The 18,385-nt window shown below is 47.2% G+C and overlaps 1 protein-coding gene across 3 annotated transcripts in view; it reads left to right on the top strand.

Annotated features, from left to right (window-relative positions):
• Positions 1-18,385, top strand: part of CCDC169 (coiled-coil domain containing 169) — a 131,494-nt gene that overhangs the window by 59,138 nt on the left and 53,971 nt on the right. The gene's annotated exons all lie outside the window — the stretch shown is intronic.

The raw sequence follows: 18,385 nt of genomic DNA, 5'->3' as shown, positions 1-18,385 counted from the left end.
AACCATGGGCTTGCACAGAGGCACAAGACTAGTCTGTGCGGCCCCCATTGCTCTACCAACGCATGACGGCGGTGCTGCATGGCGGCGGACGGTCCCTCTCCTCGCCCCTGCAAGGCGGTCGGAGCTAGGGTGCCTGCACCGTTCTAAGCGGAAATACCTCAGGTATGAGCTGGAGAGGGCCCTGGGCAGCGTTTTTCGGAGCCGGGGATAGTGGTCAGGCTTACCCCCGGCGGGTGGAGAGGCCGCTGCTGGAGTCAGGCGGCCATCCGGCAAGGGGGGGGACAGATTTACAATAGCCCGAGTTAATCCCCCCTTCCTCTTTTCCTTCCTCCCTCCGCTCCTCTAACCTTCCTCGCGCCGTCACTTCTCCTCCCTCCTGGTACCGGTGCGGTCCGGGAGACTCAGTGGGCCAGGGAACCGCCAGCAGACAGAGCGGCATGGCGGGGTAGCAGTCCACCAGCATACCAAGTGGGCGGACCGTCTCTAATTTAGCCCGCGGCTTCGGCCTGGGCGCGACGTCGTATCCGGCGCCGCCCCCCCCCCATGACCATGGCGGGCGCCGGATAAAATTGAGGCCCGGACTGCAAAGCAGGGTAGGCCGTGATCAGGAGAAGATTCGCAGCTTACCCAGGAGTGGGGCAGGCGGACTACAGGAGCACGGGGAGAGACACGCAGGAGCGGGAAAGTGCGACCCCCGTCCCGGAGCCACACTAAGGCACTACAGGGTTACCCTCCTCCTCCTCCTCTCGAACCTTAAAAGGATTTTTTTTTTTTTTTCTTTTGGCCTACGCCAGCAGTATGTCTGGAAAAGGAAAAACACACACGTTCCTTTATGCCGCATGCGTGTCCTGTGGGGTTATGTTCCCACGAGCGCAGACTGTTAAGTTATGTGAAGCCTGCGACTCCGAACGCGCCCAGGAGCCCTCCCCTGCGACAGAGCCCAGGGGTCTGGATCCCCCAGAATGGGCGTTATCACTCTCTCGGTCCATGGTTTCGCTCACGAAGGTGATTGAGACCCTTCAGGCCCCGGATAGGAGTAGAGACGACGGCTCACCTGTTTGGGAGGGGTCATCCACCTCACGAGCCTCCGGCCTGCAGGGGCCGCACTCTCTCTAGGCAGACGCATAGGAAAAGAGCCCATACTGCGTCTCCAGTCCCCTCCGGTGCCTCAGCATCCGCGAGTGCGGCGTCTCGCTCTCCGTCACCATTTTCTGGGAGCGAGCAGAGTTTAGGTGATGACTGGGAGGAATCCTTGGACCTGGATACCCCGGGGTATCGGGAGACGGTAGACAGTCTTATTGAAGCTGTCAATCAGACTCTGGGTATTGAGGATGATGTCTCCCTAACCGCAGGTCATAAGGTATCCTTTAAGAAGGCCAGGAGACCACATAGAGTGTTTAGCACTCATCCTGAGTTCGATGACATAGTGCAGCGGCACAGGGAACGTCCAGACAAACGTTTTTCAGGACAAAAAACGCTAGAAACGAGATATCCGTTCGCATCAGAGCTCTGTAAGAAATGGGCGGAATCTCCGGTAGTGGATACCCCAGTGTCACGCCTGGCCTCAAGATCCTTGTTGTCAGTACCTAGTGGTTCTTCCATTAAGGACCCCACGGATCGACTCATAGAAGGTTTAGCTCGCTCGGTGTATGAGGCATCGGGATCAGCGCTCTTTCCTTCTTTTGCGGCAACGTGGGTAGCCAAAGCCATGATGTCATGGTCAGATTCTTTGAATAAGGTCCTACAGGATAGAGAATTGCCGACGGAAGTGGCTGAGGTAGCAAGTCAGATCGCGATGGCGGGTGACTATTTAATTAATGCATCTTTGGATGCGGCTAATGGTGCGGCACTAGCGGCAGCAAATGCAATCGCCATTAGGAGAGCCTTGTGGTTAAAGCTATGGCGGGCTGATTCGATTTCTAAGAAGTCTTTGACTTCCCTGCCTTTTCAGGGGAATCAGCAATTTGGGGAGAAATTAGACAAGCTCATTTCAGATGCTACAGGGGGGAAAAAAGCAGCTGTCATCCACAACAGAAGATTAGGCTGCCATTTCGTCAACCTCAGGCGCGCTTTCGAGCATTTCGCACCCCCGGGTGGATGGCAGCGGCCAGTACCTCCGCCCCAGCTCGCTATGGCCAAGACAAAGAGCGTCAGGTCACGTATAAAACTAACCCGCTGGGTAGGATGCGGGGCCGCCCGCCCAGGTCAAGGGGGGCCAGGTCCCAGAGGCCTTCAGCGAAATGAGTCGAGGCATCCGGTACCCGAGGACAGCAGAGTAGGCGGACGTCTGCTCAGGTTCTGCCGCATCTGGGTCGCGGTGGCGCGCGACGCATGGGTGGCAGAATTAGTGTGTTCCGGGTACAAAATAGAATTTGTCAAAGATCCGTCAAGACGATTTTTTTTCTTTCCCGGCTTCCCAAAGCGGAATCCCGGGCAGAGGCATTGCTAGGGGCCATCGAGGTGCTGCAGCGCAACGGGGTCATTGTCCCTGTACCAGAGTGCGAAAGAACCCAAGGATTTTATTCCAACCTGTTCGCAGTCCCCAAGAAGGACGGAACAGTAAGGCCGGTTCTGAACCTAAAGCTCCTGAACAGGTTCATCAGGGTCAGGCGTTTTCGCATGAAATCTCTCCGGTCGGTCATATCGTCCATGGAGCACGGAGAATATTTGGCCTCGATCGATGTCCAGGATGCCTACCTGCACATCCCGATTTTTTTCCCCCGCATCAAAGGTTTCTTCGGTTTGCAATCGATGGTCGGCATTTCCAATTTGTGGCCCTACCTTTCGGGTTGGCCACGGCCCCCAGGATATTCACGAAGGTGATGGCTGTCGTCATGGCCATTCTACATTCTCGGTGCATAGTGGTTTTGCCGTACTTAGACCACCTCTTAGTAAGGGGCCGTCCTTTCGGGCATGCGAGGAGAATGTCAGCATCACACTGGATACCCTATCTCGCCTAGGATGGTTGGTCAACGGGAAGAAGTCATCCCTTACCCCAGCTCAGAGGATCTTATTCCTAGGGATGATTTTCGACACTTCCCGAGGGTTGGTAATTCTCCCTCAGGACAAGGCTCGGGCGCTCCGGCAGGGAGTTCGAAGTCTTAAACAACCGGGCCCTCAGACTATCCGGTTCGGGATGAGGGTTCTAGGAAGGATGGGGGCAGCCAGGGCTGTGGAGTCGGTAAGCCAAACCTGCGACTCCGACTCCGACTCCTCAATTTCCCTTACACCGACTCCACGACTCCGACTCCGACTCCCACACATATTGCTTATATTTAAGTGAAAAATTTATTGTAGTACAATGTGAACATCAGACATTTAATCATTTTTATGATCCAATAATCAAGATATTTAGATAGAACAGAATATATATTGGTGTACTACCCGGTTTTCATTCTTTTTGGTACAGATACGATATGGATAGACAGATATGGATAAATGGATAGATAGAGCAGATTTCTAATCTGCTTTTGCTATTGAAAACATTATCTATGAGCTCAAAAACCTTTCAGGTGATGCAGTTTTTTAAAAAGATGATCAACTTTTGCAGCTGAAAAACGTATCCTCAAAAAACACAGGAAAAACGCTGTGTGTGAATGTAGCCTTAGATCAGGAATATAACAGCCATTTATAGGACATTTCATAACTTTCCCAAACTCCTATGAAAAAATATTCAGCACATCCTGCATTGAATTACTGTACCCAATTTATTATATATTTTAGGAGTCGGAGTCGGTCCATTTTATACCGACTCCGACTCCACCAAAATGAGCTCCGACTCCGACTCCACAGCCCTGGGGGCAGCGATGGAAGCAATTCCGTTTGCTCAATTTCATCTCCGTCCCCTGCAGCATGCTCTCTTAGCAGCTTGGGACAGGAGTCCATTCTCCCTCGATCATCAGTGCAGGTTGTCCTCTCAGGTTCGACGGGCACTTCAATGGTGGACGCGCGACTCCTCTCTTCGTCAGGGGAAGCCCTTTCCCCCAGATCAATGGTTGGTGATCACGACCGATGCGAGTCTTTTCGGTTGGGGGGCAATCTTCCGCCATCACACGGCCCAGGGGCAATGGTCGCCTCAGGAGGCTCGTCTCCCGATCAACCTGTTGGAGATTCGAGCGGTGCGGTTGGCACTGCAGCATTTTCAGCACTTGCTAGCAGGACGCCCAGTCCGGGTTCAGTCAGACAACGCCACGGCAGTGGCGTACGTGAATCACCAGGGAGGCACGCGCAGCAGGGCAACCATGCTCGAGATAGAGCATGTACTCCGTTGGGCACCACTCGATAATCTCAGCAGTTCACATACCAGGCTTGGAAAATTGGGCAGCAGAGGCGTCGCGGCCGTGTAATGGTCCCTTCACCCCGAGGTCTTCCAGCAGATTTGCCAACGGTGGGGGACTCCAGACGTGGATCTGATGGCGTCCAGGGAGAACGCCAAAGTGGGCAAGTTTGTCGCTCGGTCTCAGGACCCGCGAGCAATCGCAGTGGATGCGTTGGTCCTACCGTGGAACCAGTTTCGGCTCCCATACCTGTTTCCCCCACTGCCACTTCTCCCGAGGGTCATCAGAAAGATCAAGACAGAGGGGGTCCCGGCAATTCTGCTGGCCCCAGACTGGCCCCGTCGAGTATGGTACGCGGATCTAGTGCAGCTCCTCGCAGACGTGCCTTGGCGTCTACCGGAACGACCAGTCTTACTGTCTCAGGGGCCGATCTGCCACCCGAACCTGAACTTAGGGGCCCTGGCTTTGACGGCATGGCCATTGAATCTTGGATTCTGACCCAGGCAGGGTTTGGGCGTGAAGTGGTTGCTACAATGGTTAGCGCCCGGAAGCCGGCCTAGGCGAGAATTTATCATAACACTTAGAAAGTTTTCTTTCATTGGTGTCGAGAACACGGGGTGGCGCCTTTATCCTTTTCGGTCCCCAACATCCTGGCTTTTCTGCAGTCCGGACTATACGCAGGGTTGGCGCCGGGTTCCCTTAGGCAGATATCGGCCTTGTCGGTCCTTTTTCAGCGAAAGATCGCTACCAATATGCAGGTCAAGACGTTCATTCAAGGGGTCTCTCATTTAGTTCCCCCCTATAGAGCACCCATAGACGCCTGGGACCTTAACCTGGTCCTGAGTGTCCTGCAGGAAGCCCCGTTTGAACCGTTACAGGAAATTTCATTGTCATATCTCTCCAGGAAGGTTGTATTCTTGGTAGCCATAACTTCCATTAGGCGGGTCTCGGAGTTAGGAACATTATCTTGCAGAGCTCCTTTTCTGACTTTTTTTAAGGATAAAGTAGTCCTTAGACCACCGCCGCCTTTTCTGCCGAAGGTCGTGTCCTCTTTCCATATTAATGAGGACATTGTTCTGCCTTCGTTTTGTCCAGCGCCAGTACACAGAGTGGAAAGGGCGATCCACTCTTTAGATCTGGTAAGAGCTCTCAGGAGGTAAGTGTCAAGGACAGCACCTTTTCGCCAGACGGACTCGTTGTTTGTGATTCCCGAAGGGCGCAGGAAGGGGCTCGCAGCCTCACGATCGACCATAGCCAGATGGATTCGCCTAACTATTCAGGAGGCTTACCGTATTAGAAGCGCACCGATTCCAACAGGGATAGGGGCGCACTCTACTCGGGCAGTGGGCGCCTCTTGGGCGCTTCAGCACCAGGCTTCGGCAGAGCAGGTATGCAAAGCAGCAACCTGGTCCAGCCTGCACACTTTTTGTAAGCATTACAATGTGCATACTCAGGCCTCGTCGGATGCGAGCCTGGGTAGAAAAATTCTCCAAGCAGCAGTGGCACACCTTTAGACAGGAGGGCATGCGGCTTGGATCGGTGAGTTGTCCTCCCACCCAGGGACTGCTTTAGGACGTCCCACAGTCTGTGTCCCCCAATGAGACGGAGAAACATGGATTTTTGTGAGTACTCACCGTAAAATCCTTTTCTCCGAGACGCTCATTGGGGGGACACAGCACCCACCCTATTGGCCAGCTGGCTCTTGTTTATTTAATTACTATAAATTCCTTTTTTAATGCAGGGTGGTCCTTCTTCAGACATATGATTTTCCGCGTTAAGGCTAATTTATTATGTTCCCCTACTGCTTTTGCACTAAACTGGTTTCCGCCCGCTATCGGGGCGAGGGTGTATGCGGCGGAGGAGGAGCTAACTTGTTTTTTGTATACCTAGTGTCAGCCTCCAGACGGCAGTAGCATACACCCACAGTCTCTGTGTCCCCCAATGAGCGTCTCGGAGAAAAGGATTTTACAGTGAGTACTCACAAAAATCCATGTTTCTGGATTATACCTTTTGGATTGGCAGTTATTTAACATCATGGATATGCATGAGCATTGTGTTAGAATACCTTGCCCATTTATTTCATGTACTCTTATTTAACTCTGGGATATTTGGTATATGCTTTCTGCATGATCCTTGGTATATACTAGCCTATGTTTTTTATATATTCCAACACCTCTTGGCTGTCCTACCGCCTGTTTGTGCGGATTTGGCTTGTCACTTTTTACCCTGTGTGCTAATGATCTGGAATATTTAATAAAGTTTTTCTATTTTTGGCAAATTGTTTCTTTTGGACAATTCATTGCGTTTTTTGTTCTTTTGGCGTAGTGTGTTACTGATGGTAACCTTTGTTACGGTGGTCCCAGCTCTATGCAGGTCATTCACTAGGTCCCCCCTGTGTGGTTCTGGGATTTTTGCTCACCGTTCCTGTGATCATTTTGACCCCACAGGGTGAGATCTTGCGTGGAGCCCCAGATTGAGGGAGCTTCTCAGAGGTCTTTAACCCCTTCCTGACATCAGACGTACTATCCCGTCCATGGGACCCGGGCCCCTATGCCCATGGACGGGATAGTACGTCTAGCGCGATCAGCGGCGCCCACATGGTGAGCGCCGCTGATCGCGGCCGGGTGTCAGCTGATTATCACAGCTGACACCCGGCACTATGTGTCAGGGGCGGTCACGGACCGCCCCTGACACGTTAACCCCTTGCACACCGCGATCAAACATGATCGCGGTGTACCGGGAGTTAAAGGGAAGCATCGGCAGGGAGGGGGCTCCCTCCGTGCCTCCCTGAGCCCCCCACGGCAGCGCAATGTGCAGCGCTGCTGCAGGGGACTCCTTTCCTCCAGGCCCCCGGATCCAAGATGGCGAGGGGGGCCTTCGGGGGCCTGGAGGAAGCTGGCTTCCTCAGTGCCTGCAAAGCGCAGGCATGAGGAAGCCTTGTGCACTGCCTGTGACAGATTGCTGATCTGTCACAGTGATCTGTGATGTGACAGATCAGCGATCTGTCACAGGACAGTGATGTCCCACCTGGGACTATGTAATAAAGTAAAAAAAAAATTAAAAAAAAAGTGTAAAAATAATTTAAAAAAAATCGCCAAATAAATTAGTAAAAAAAAAAAAATAAAAAATTCCCCAATAAATTCATTCTTTGAAAATAAAAAAAAACCAAAACAATAAAAGTACACATATTAGGTATCGCCGCGTCCGTAACGACCCGCCCTATAAAACTGTCCCATTAGTTAACCCCTTTAGCGAACCCCTAAAAAATTAAAAATAAAAAACGAAGCAAAAAATAATGATTTATCATACCGCCAAACAAAAAGTGTAATAACGCGCGATCAAAAAGGCGCATATAAATATCCATGGTACCGCTGAAAACGTCATCTTGTCCCGCAAAAAACGAGCCGCCACACAGCATCATCAGCGAAAAAATAAAAAAGTTATAGCTCGCAGAATAAAGCGATGCAAAAATAATTATTTTTTATATAAAATAGTTTTCATTGCATAAAAGCGCCAAAACATAAAAAAAGACCTAAATGAGGTATCGCTGTAACCGTACTGACCCGAAGAATAAAACCGCTTTATCTATTTTACCGCACGCGGAACGGTGTAAACGCACTCCCCCAAAAGAAATTCATGAAACGCTGGTTTTTGTTCATTCTGCGTCCCAAAAATCGGAATAAAAAGCGATGAAAAAATTGCCACGTGCCCGAAAATGGTACCAATAAAAACGTCAACTCGTCCCGCAAAAAATAAGACCTCACATGACTCGGTGGGTCAAAATACGGAAAAATTATAGCTCTCAATATGTGGTGATGCAAAAACTATTTTTTACAATAAAAAGCGTCTTTTAGCATGCGACAGCTGCCAAAAATAAAAACCGCCATAAATAGTAAATCAAACCCCCCGTTATCACCCCCTTAGTTAGGGAAAAATAATAAAATTAAAAAAATGTATTTATTTCCATTTTTCCATTAGGGCTAGGGTTAGGGCTAGGGCTAGGGTTAGGGCTTGGGTTAGGGCTGAGATTAGGGTTAGAGGTGTGTTGGGGTTCGGGTTGGAGTTAGAATTGGGGGTTTCCACTGTTTGGGCACATCAGGGGCTCTCCAAATGCAACATTGCGTCTGATCTCAATTCCAGCCAATTCTGAGTTGAAAAAGTCCTATGGTGCTCCTTCCCTTCCAAGCTCTGCCATGCGCCCAAACAGTGTTTTACCCCCACATGTAGGGTATCAGCCTACTCAGGACAAATTGCAAAACAATTTTTGGGGTCCAATTTCTCCTGTTACCCTTAGGAAAATAAAAAATTGGGGGCAAAAATATCATTTTTGTGGAAAAAAATGATTTTTTTATTTTCACGTCCGAGCGTTATAAACTTCTGTGAAGCACTTGGGGGTTCAAAGTGCTCACCACACATCTAGATAAGCTCCGTGGGGGGGTCTAGTGTCCAAAATGGGGTCACTTGTTGGGAGTTTCAATAGTTTAGGTACATCAGGGGCTCTCCAAACGCACATGACACCCGCAGACCATTCCATCAAAGTCTGCATTCCAAAACGTCACTACTTCCCTTCCGAGACCCGACGTGTGCCCATACAGTAGTTTTCTCCCACATATGGGGGTGTCAGCGTACTCAGGACAAATTGGACAACAACTTTTGCGGTCCAATTTCTCCTGTTACCCTTGGGAAAATGAAAAACTTGGGGACTAATTGATCATGTTTGTGGAAAAAATACAATTTTTTTATTTTCATGCCCGGGCATTATAAACTTCTGTGAAGCCCTTGGGGGTTCAAAGTGCTCACCACACATCTAGATAAGTTCCTTAGGGGTTCTCGTTTCCAAAATGGGGTCATTTATGGGTGTTTCCACTGTTTAGGTACATTAGGGGCTCTCCAAAGGCAACATGACACCCGCAGACCATTCCATCAAAGTCTGCATTCCAAAACGTCACTACTTCCCTTCCGAGCCCTGACGTGTGTCCATACAGTAGTTTTCTCCCACATATGGGGTGTCAGCGTACTCAGGACAAATTGGACAACAACTTTTGGGGTTCAATTTCTCCTGTTACCCTTGGGAAAATAAAAAAATTGGGGACTAATTGATCATGTTTGTGGAAAAAATAAAAATTTTTTATTTTCACGCCCGGGCGTTATAAACTTCTGTGAAGCACTGGGGGGTTCAAAGTGCTCACCACACATCTAGATAAGTTCCTTGGGGGGTCTAGTTTCCAAAATGGTGTCATTTGTGGGGGGTTTCCACTGTTTAGGTACATCAGGGGTTTTCCAATCGCGACATGGTGTCCGATCTCAATTCCAGCCAAAAACGTCAAATGGCGCTGCTTCCCTTCCGAGCTCTGCCATGCGCCCAAATAGTGGTTTACCCCCACATGTGGGGTATCAGCGTACTCAGGACAAATTGCACAATAACTTTTAGGGTGCTGTTACCCTTGGAAAAGTAAGAATTGAGGGAGAAAAGATCATTTTTGTGGAAAAAATATGATTTTTTAATTGTACGGCTTTATGTTATAAACTTCTGTGAAGCCCTTGGGGGTTCAAAGTTCTCACCACACATCTAGATAAGTTCCTTAGGGGGTCTAGTTTCCAAAATGGAGTCACTTGTAGGGGGTTTCCACTGTTTAGGTACATCAGGGACTCTCCAAACGTGACATGGCGTCCGATCTGAATTCCAGCCAATTTTGCTTTGAAAAAGTCAAACGGCGCTCCTTCCATTCTGAGCTCTGCCATGCGCCGAAACAGTCGTTCCCCCCCACAAATCAGGTATCAGCGTACTCAGGACAAATTGCACAATAACTTTTGCAGTCCAATTTCTCCTGTTACCCTTGGTAAAATAAAAAAATTGAACCTGAAGTATTTTTTTTGTGAAAAAAAGTTAGATGTTCATTTTTTTTTAAATATTCAAAAAAATTCCTGTGACGCACCTAAAGGGTTAATAAACTTCTTGAATGTGGTTTTGAGCACCTTAAGGGGTGCAGTTTTTAGAAAGGTGTCACTTTTGGGTATTTTCTATCATATAGACCCCTCAAAGTGGCTTCAAATGTGATGTGGTCCTAAAAATAAAATGGTGTTGTAAAAATGAGAAATCGCTGGTCAACTTTTAACCCTTATAACTTCCTAACAAAAAAAAATTTTGGTTCCAAAATTGTGCTGATGTAAAGTAAACATGTGGGAAATGTTAGTTATCAAGTTTTTTGTGTGCCGTATCTCTGTGATTTAAGGGCATAAAAATTCAAAGTTGGAAAATTGCGAAATTTTCAAAATTTTTGCCAAATTTCCGTTTTTTTCACAAATAAACGCAAGTTATTTGAATGAAATTTTACCACTAACATGAAGTACAATATGTCACTAGAAAACAGTGTCAGAATCACCGGGATCCATAGAAGCGTTCCAGAGTTATGACCTCATAAAGGTTCAGTGGTCAGAATTGTAAAAATTGGCCCGGTCATGAACGTGCAAACCACCCTTGGGGGTGAAGGGTCTTCCGTTTTCTTATTATTGCTCCCACAGTTGATTTCATCACACCAAGCTGCTTACCTATTGCAGATTCAGTCTTCCCAGTCTGGTGCGGGGCTCCAATTTTGTTTCTGGTGTCCTTCGACAGCTCTTTGATCTTCACCATAGTGGAGTTTGGAGTGCGACTATTTGAGGTTGTGGACAGGTGTCTTTTATACTGATAAATTCAAACAGGTGTCATTACTACAGGTAATGAGTGGAGGACAGAGGAGCCGCTTAAAGAAGTTACAGGTCTGTGAGAGCCAGTAATCTTGCATGTTTTTAGGTGACCAAATACTTATTTTCCACCATAATTTGCAAAATAAATCTTGCCAAATCAGACAAGGTGATTTTCTGGATTTGTTTTCTCTTTTTTTTTCTTTTTTTTTTTTTTTTTTTTAAATTCGTTTATTAACCATGAGCAGTTATATAACACACACATTTGGTACAAGATACCAGGCTTGATACAAAGTATATATATGCTCAGATAGCATGAAAACGTGAAGCATAACATGTACACCAACCGTGTGTAAATAAAGCAAACTTAGTATCAATTAAATCACAGTAGTATTGTCATGGTATTATACCAGTAATAAAACCTGCCTAGCTTCTAAACCCTACCTACATCTACCAAAACATAAACTATTCCGCAGCCTACATCTATACAATGAGCAGTTTACTGTGCGACATCTCCGCTCTGCAAAGTGAGACGAGAGGAGTTCCACCTCTCCCAAATCTGCTCGAATTTACGCGGGCACCCTCTATTCTGATACAGTGTACGTTCATATGGGATAATCGAATTTACCAGAGTGATACAGGACCCAAGAGAAGGAGGCGAATTCCCCATCCACCGTAATGCTAGTATCTTCCGTGCCATGAATAGTCTCCCGTAGAAAAACCCCAACATAATGACCCCATACTTCCTCATCCCACGCTCCAAACAGACAGGTCAGTGGTTCAAGGGGAACAGGGGATTGTACCAAGGATGTTAATAATGACGTCACCCCCCTCCAGTATTGCGCAACAACAGGACAGCACCAGATCATATGGATAAAGTCTGCATCTATTGAATGATATCTCAAACATTCCGATGACGAATTGGAGTCAAATGCGATTGATTAATAATATACAATTGTATCATCCTATTGTTGGCAGACGGAGATACCCAGATTGGTGACTCCAGGATTTCTTCCCATTCTTCACCCTGTGTATCTGGGATGAGCCTCTCCCATTTCTTCTTAACTGAATCTAGGGTACATTCTGTCCCCACTGACAACAAATATGTATATAGAGAGGAGATGAGACCCTGAGGGCCCTGTGATTTGAGAATCCCTATCGGGTAGAGACGTAATGGCGTTATCTATACCCGTACATCTCATGTGCGACTGGAAAGCTGATCTTAACTGTAAATAACGGAAAAACTGGGATCTCGGGACACTACGATTAACTTGTAATTGCTCAAAGGATACCAATGTTCCATGATCATATAGATCACCTACCGTAGAGACACCATACTGAACCCAGAACTCAGCGGATGGATGCTCCAGCAGTACCGGGAGGTAGTCATTATTCCATATGGGCATTTTAGCTATAACATCCCCAAATCTAACCACCCCCCCTAATCTGTCTCCATATCGATCGTGCCAGACGAAGCAGAGGTAGCAGTTTCGGGACATTTATTTTCTTCATTTCCAAAAAACCCAGTGGGCAACTAATTCCTGCAGCATGAAGAAGATGACTCTCAGAATTCGGGAGATGACCTCCAGGCATCCATGTACTTATGGCCTTGGCCTGTCCAGCTAAATAATATAAAAAGAAATCAGGTAACTCTGCCCCTCCTCCACTCTTGGGCCTCTGCAGAGTGGCTAGTCTAAGTTTAGGCCTGGCTTTCCCCTAAACAAAGGATGTGGTTTGGGAATTCAGATTAGCAAAAAAGGATTTGGGCACCACCACCGCACTATGTTGAAGAAAGTAGCTAAGCTTGGGGAGTAATATTTTAATTAGATTAATACGTCCGGCTACAGACAGTGGAAGTTTACCCCAAATTGCGAATTTACCTTTGACCGTCTCCAATAATGGTTGTATATTGAGTTGCAGATCAAATTTACTACCTTGAGAGATGTGAACGCCCAAATATTTAAAATTGGTTACAATGGGCAGTAGGGAGAGAGTCTCCAGTCGTGGCATTGGAGCGTGTGAAAGAGGCATTAAAGCAGATTTATCCCAGTTTATGTATAGGCCAGAATATGTACTGAATTTATTTATGGTAGTGATCACTTTTGTCAGGGTCTCCTCCATCTTGTCCATAAATATCACCATATCGTCAGCGTATAGGCCTATGGTATCCGTCCGACCTGCTATTTCTATACCAACAATATTAAGGGAAGATCTTATACGAATTGCCAGCGCCTCAATAGCAAGAGCAAAAAGGGCCGGGGAAAGGGGACACCCCTGACGAGTTCCCCTATACAGTGAGAATGATTCAGATATGGAGTTATTTATGATGACGCGGGCTTTGGGCTTCATGTATAAAACATTAACCCATTCTTGGAATCTATCGCCAAATCCATACCTCTGCACACATGCACGGAGAAAAGGCCATTCAAGCGAGTCAAAGGCCTTAGCCGCATCTAGCGATGCCAGTGCCCATTCATTATCTGGTACCAGAGAGCTATATTGAACCACTGACTGGACTCATCTGATATTTATGGAGGTGCTCTTCCCCGGCATAAAACCCATCTGATCGGGGTGTACAAGATCTAATATAACTGAATTTACTCTTTTGGCCAAAATTTTTGTAAAAATTTTATAATCCACATTTACTAGTGATATAGGCCTGTAAGTTCCACAATCTAATGGGTCCTTCCCCTCTTTTTTAAGAACTATTATATTGGCCTCGTAAAAGGACTCCGGCATGCATCCCCCCTCCCAGATCCCACGAAGCACTGTCAACAAAAGGGGTGCCAGTATATCCTGATATTTCCTATATAACTCCACAGGAAATCCATCCGGCCCGGGGGCCTTCCTGGAGGCCATGTCTTTTATGGCGTCCTCTACCTCCTCCAGAGTAAACTCAGCATCCATAAAGGCCCGCTGGGAAGGACTTAGCGTGGGAAACTCTACATCTGACAAATAATTTAGACACTCCGGGCCATCCACATCAGTCTTAAAATTGTACAATGAACCATAATAGTCAGAAAAGCACTCGAATATCTGCTCAGTTGAGGAAACCAAAGTACCACCTGAATCACGAAGCTGTAGAGTTGTGTTGGTTGCATTATGCTGCCGCACTAAGTAGGCCAGAAATTTACTTGCCTGATTTCCCCATTTCAAAATAAGACTGCCGGGCAAAAAATAATTTACGTTTCGTCTTGGTATCAGTGTATTGAGCATATAACCTTTGAGCGGCCAGCCATTCTACCCTATTACTGTTAGTTTGATCCGATATATAGGCTGCCTCCAAGTCTTTCAGGCGTTGCTCCATCTCGCCATCCTCCTCCGGTGTCATCCGCTTAATGTGAGAAATCGTAGAGGATAGACAACCCCGTAAATAGGCTTTAAGAGCATCCCAAAATACATTAATATTTCGGGGTTTGGGGTGGGACGAGACGAAGCAACGTAACTGATCTATCGTTCTATCAGGGGATGTTATCAACTTCAGCCAAAAAGGGTCCAGCCTCCATGCCATCCTATTAGTTAATGGCCCAAATTTAAGCTTGAGAATAACTGGACTATGATCCGAAATCCCCCTGCTTCCATGTTTGATATCATCCACCCATGCTGCCAGACTACTGGACCCGAAAATGTAATCTATGCGAGACAGAGAGCGTTTAGTGGAGGAATGGCAAGTGTACTCCCTCGTCTCTGGATGGCGCACTCTCCATAGATCCAGCCACCCACTACCCGCCATGAATTGTGACAGTTGGGACGTGCCCTGGGGGGAGACCCCACCCTGTACTCCATCACCCAGTCTCAATTTATCAAGATGGCTATTCATGACCAAATTAAAATCTCCAATACAGATGACATGTGCGTCCGGGTAATTTAAAGCAAAGCTCAGGGCCTTTTGAATAATTGACATATTGGCCGGAGGGGGATAATACGAGTAAATACAAAGAATGACATATTTTTTATTAGCGTTAATCAGCGCATGCACGAACACAAATCGTTCCTCGGGGTCCTTCCGGGCCTCCCTGGCCTCCCACCGAACATCCTTATGAATTAACAGTGAAACTCCCCTTGAAGTAGCTGGTGTGAAAAGCATGTATAAACCATTGCACCCACGGTTTCTGTACCCACCGAACCGTATCTCTAGTCAGGTGCGTCTCTACCAGGGCCACAATGTGAGGACGGTAATGTCTAACTTGTGAGAACACCTTAATTTTTTTCCGAGGGGTTTTTATGCCTCTCACATTCCAGGTCATACAAATCAGCTCAGAACCCATTCCTCCCTATCTGAACATGGTGCATAGAGGTGCCCGATCCAGGTGCAGAGACCCCACACAGATAACAGAATTTGGCGTCGACAGCGGCCTACATCTAAACAACTACAAAAATTAAAACTTTTGAAAAAGAAAAAGCAAAATAGGAACCTAGTAACAGAGGCGTACAGTCTTACGCCCCTATCAAAAAATAAAGGGATACCATCACTGAATACAGTGTCCGGTATAGCTGGTATCTGGGAACTCGCCGGGAGAGCTCCAATTAGACCGTTAATTGAGAGGATCGAAAGTGACAGCCGCCACATTAAGATTCTTTCACAGGGGATCCCCTGTGGGACCGCAGCCACCCAGTCACCTCCGTCGGATCTGTAAAAAATACGGAGGAACCTTCATGAATAACTCGAAGTCGAGCTGGATACATCATCGAGTATACAATGTTCCTGTCCCTGAGTCGTTTCTTGACCTCGGTGAATTGTGCCCGCTGTTTCTGCAGTTCCATGGAGAAATCCGGAAAGATGGAAACGACAGCATTGTCGAACTTAATAGGGCTTTTCAGTCGTGCAAGACGTAGAATGGTATCTCTGTCTTTACAATTGACCAAGCGTGCCAGGAAAGGTCGAGGTGGGGCTCCCGGAGGCAGTGGTCTTGTCAGGACCCTGTGAGCTCTTTCAACAGCGAACATTGAGGAGAATTCATCCCCCAGACAGGTCTTAAGCCAATCCTCCAAAAACTGCTCAGGATGCTGACCTTCCGAGCGCTCAGGCAGACCAACGATGCGAATATCATTCCGGCGCATTCTGTTTTCCAGGTCACCCGCCTTCTGCTTCCAAGCATTCATGGAGCCCGCCACCTTTGTTAACTTAGCCTCCATGGGTGTAATGGTATCCTCTACTCTAGACACCCTTGTCTCCACCTCCGTAATGCGTCCCTTCATGGCCTGCATGTCCTGACGAAGTCTCCCCACCTCCGTGTAAACATCCTCAATTTTCTCCGTCAGGGATGTCCTGGTCTAGGAGACAGCCTGCATCAATTGCTCAGATGCTTGTTTAAGGGTCAGTTCCTCCTGTTCCATCTCCTCCTCACACTCAGAAGGGCGATTTTTGCGCTGAGCCTGAGAGGAAGTGCTCCTATTATGTCGTGCACTTTCAGCGGGGTCCGGTCTAGCAAACTCCTTCAATTTCTCCGCTGCCGCTCCTGCCCCTTTTAGTCGGCTCATGGTTATCTGCAGCACAGTCAAATGGAGCAACTAAAATGCATGGTCTAGGTGTCACCCACCAGAGATGGAGGCCACACACAATTGTGAGCACTATACAGGAGAGTCTCTTGCGGCCTGGGGAGGGAGAGGGCAATCACAGCAGGGTTATTAATAGATATTTATCATTCCAGCACAGACCGCAGATAGGAGGCCACATATAATTGTAAGCACTGTGCAGGAAAGTCTCTTGCGGCCAGGGGAGGGAGAGGAAGCCCCACAGAGACAGCAGGAGTGGGGGAGGGTGCTCAAAGCCTCCCTCGGTAATGGCACCAGCTGGCGCAGTGAGGGGTTAACGGAGGGGGAAACACGCAGGGCCCAATTTTTCAGGGCACTCACCGCGTGTCCCCTCTTTCTGTCTGCCGGTGTCTTCACTGCCCGCGGTGCAGCGGTGTGGGTCAGCACTGCAGCTCTCAGCAGCAGAGCCGCGCGCCCAAGATGGCCGCCGCCTCGTGGAGGAGCAGGACCAGCCGCCCGCCCGCAGAAACCACCTCACGTCCTCCCGCAGGGTACCGGGGGGGTCCCCACTTCCAGGGGGTCTAGATCGCCGCCAGTAGGTCACTCAAAAAGGGGTCCAGATGCCAGGATTAATCCAGGATTTTGAGGAGCTCTCACAGCAGCGTCCTCTCCTGTTCGCTACATAGCCATGCCCCCTTGTTTTCTCATTTTGACGCTCATAGTTGTGGTCTACCTATGATGTCAACTACAGGCCTTTCTCTCATCTTTTTAAGTGGGAGAACTTGCATGGTTGGTGGATGACTAAATACTTTTTTTCCCCACTGTACATACCAGTCCTTTCATATAGGTCAAAAAAAGTTGAAGCAGCACACCATAATGCAGTTATCAGGTGCTATTTATTAGCCCATATGGCGATGTTTGATTCCTAGGCGTGGACTTTTCTCAAGCAGGTCTGCCTTCTGTGGAGCCTACTGAAATAGACCAGGGGACCTTTTTAAACTCTTAGGAATCATTTGCAGGTGTTTTTTTTGTTAATTCTAATTTCCTGAGATAATGACTTTTGGGCTTTCATTGGCTGTAAGCCATAATCATCAACATTAACAGAAATAAACGCTTGAACTAGATCACTCTGTGTGTATGGAGTCTACATAATGAGTTTCACTTTTTGAATTGAAGAACTGAAATCAATTGTTAAAGAATTTAGTAAAACAGGGCACATAGTTGACATTGTCACAACAAAGCAACACATTCATAAAAACTATTGCTGTATTTTTTTTTTTTAGCACAATGAACGCTGTAAAACTAATTAAAATGAAAAAACATCTAATGTTTTGGGAAAAAAGCAATTCTAAGGTGTTATGTCAGAGTCATATGAAATAAAAAGAGAAATTGAAAAAGTTATGTCTGTCAGAATATGAGAACATAGAAACGTTTTTACAAATTAATAAAAAATCTAAATTTAATTTCGCTATTGTATCACATGGAATAACGCCACCATATCACACTGAAAAACAAGAACAGTTGAAGAATTTGTTTTTTTTCCATTTATATTTCATTAAAAAAAAAGCAACTTACTCTGCAAAAACAAACCTTCATACGACAATGTCAACTAAAGAAAAACACAGGTAAGTTATGGTTTTCAAAATTCAGAAAGGGGAAAAAAAATAGATAAAAAACATTGCTACTTCCTTAAGGGTATGTGCACAAGGTTAGTAAACGCTGTGGGTTGGACGCTCCGTACTTGTGCAGCATCCAAATGTTACAGCACAGTGGATGGGATTTTAAGATATTACATGTCCACTATGCATCCACAGACGCCAGCGGCTCACCCGCGGACACTGACATGCAGCTCGTCTTTTCAGATCACAGCATGTCTGTTTATCTTAAAAAGACGCGAGCCTCCGCAAGATAAATGTCACCTGTACAATGTATTGGACGCGCTTCAATAG

Source organism: Dendrobates tinctorius, unplaced genomic scaffold, assembly GCF_039654945.1.
Source record: "Dendrobates tinctorius isolate UK_male_01 unplaced genomic scaffold, ASM3965494v1 ptg000075l, whole genome shotgun sequence".
In the NCBI taxonomy this organism is placed as follows: Eukaryota; Metazoa; Chordata; class Amphibia; order Anura; family Dendrobatidae; genus Dendrobates; species Dendrobates tinctorius.
This window is presented reverse-complemented; position numbering and strand designations above follow the sequence as displayed.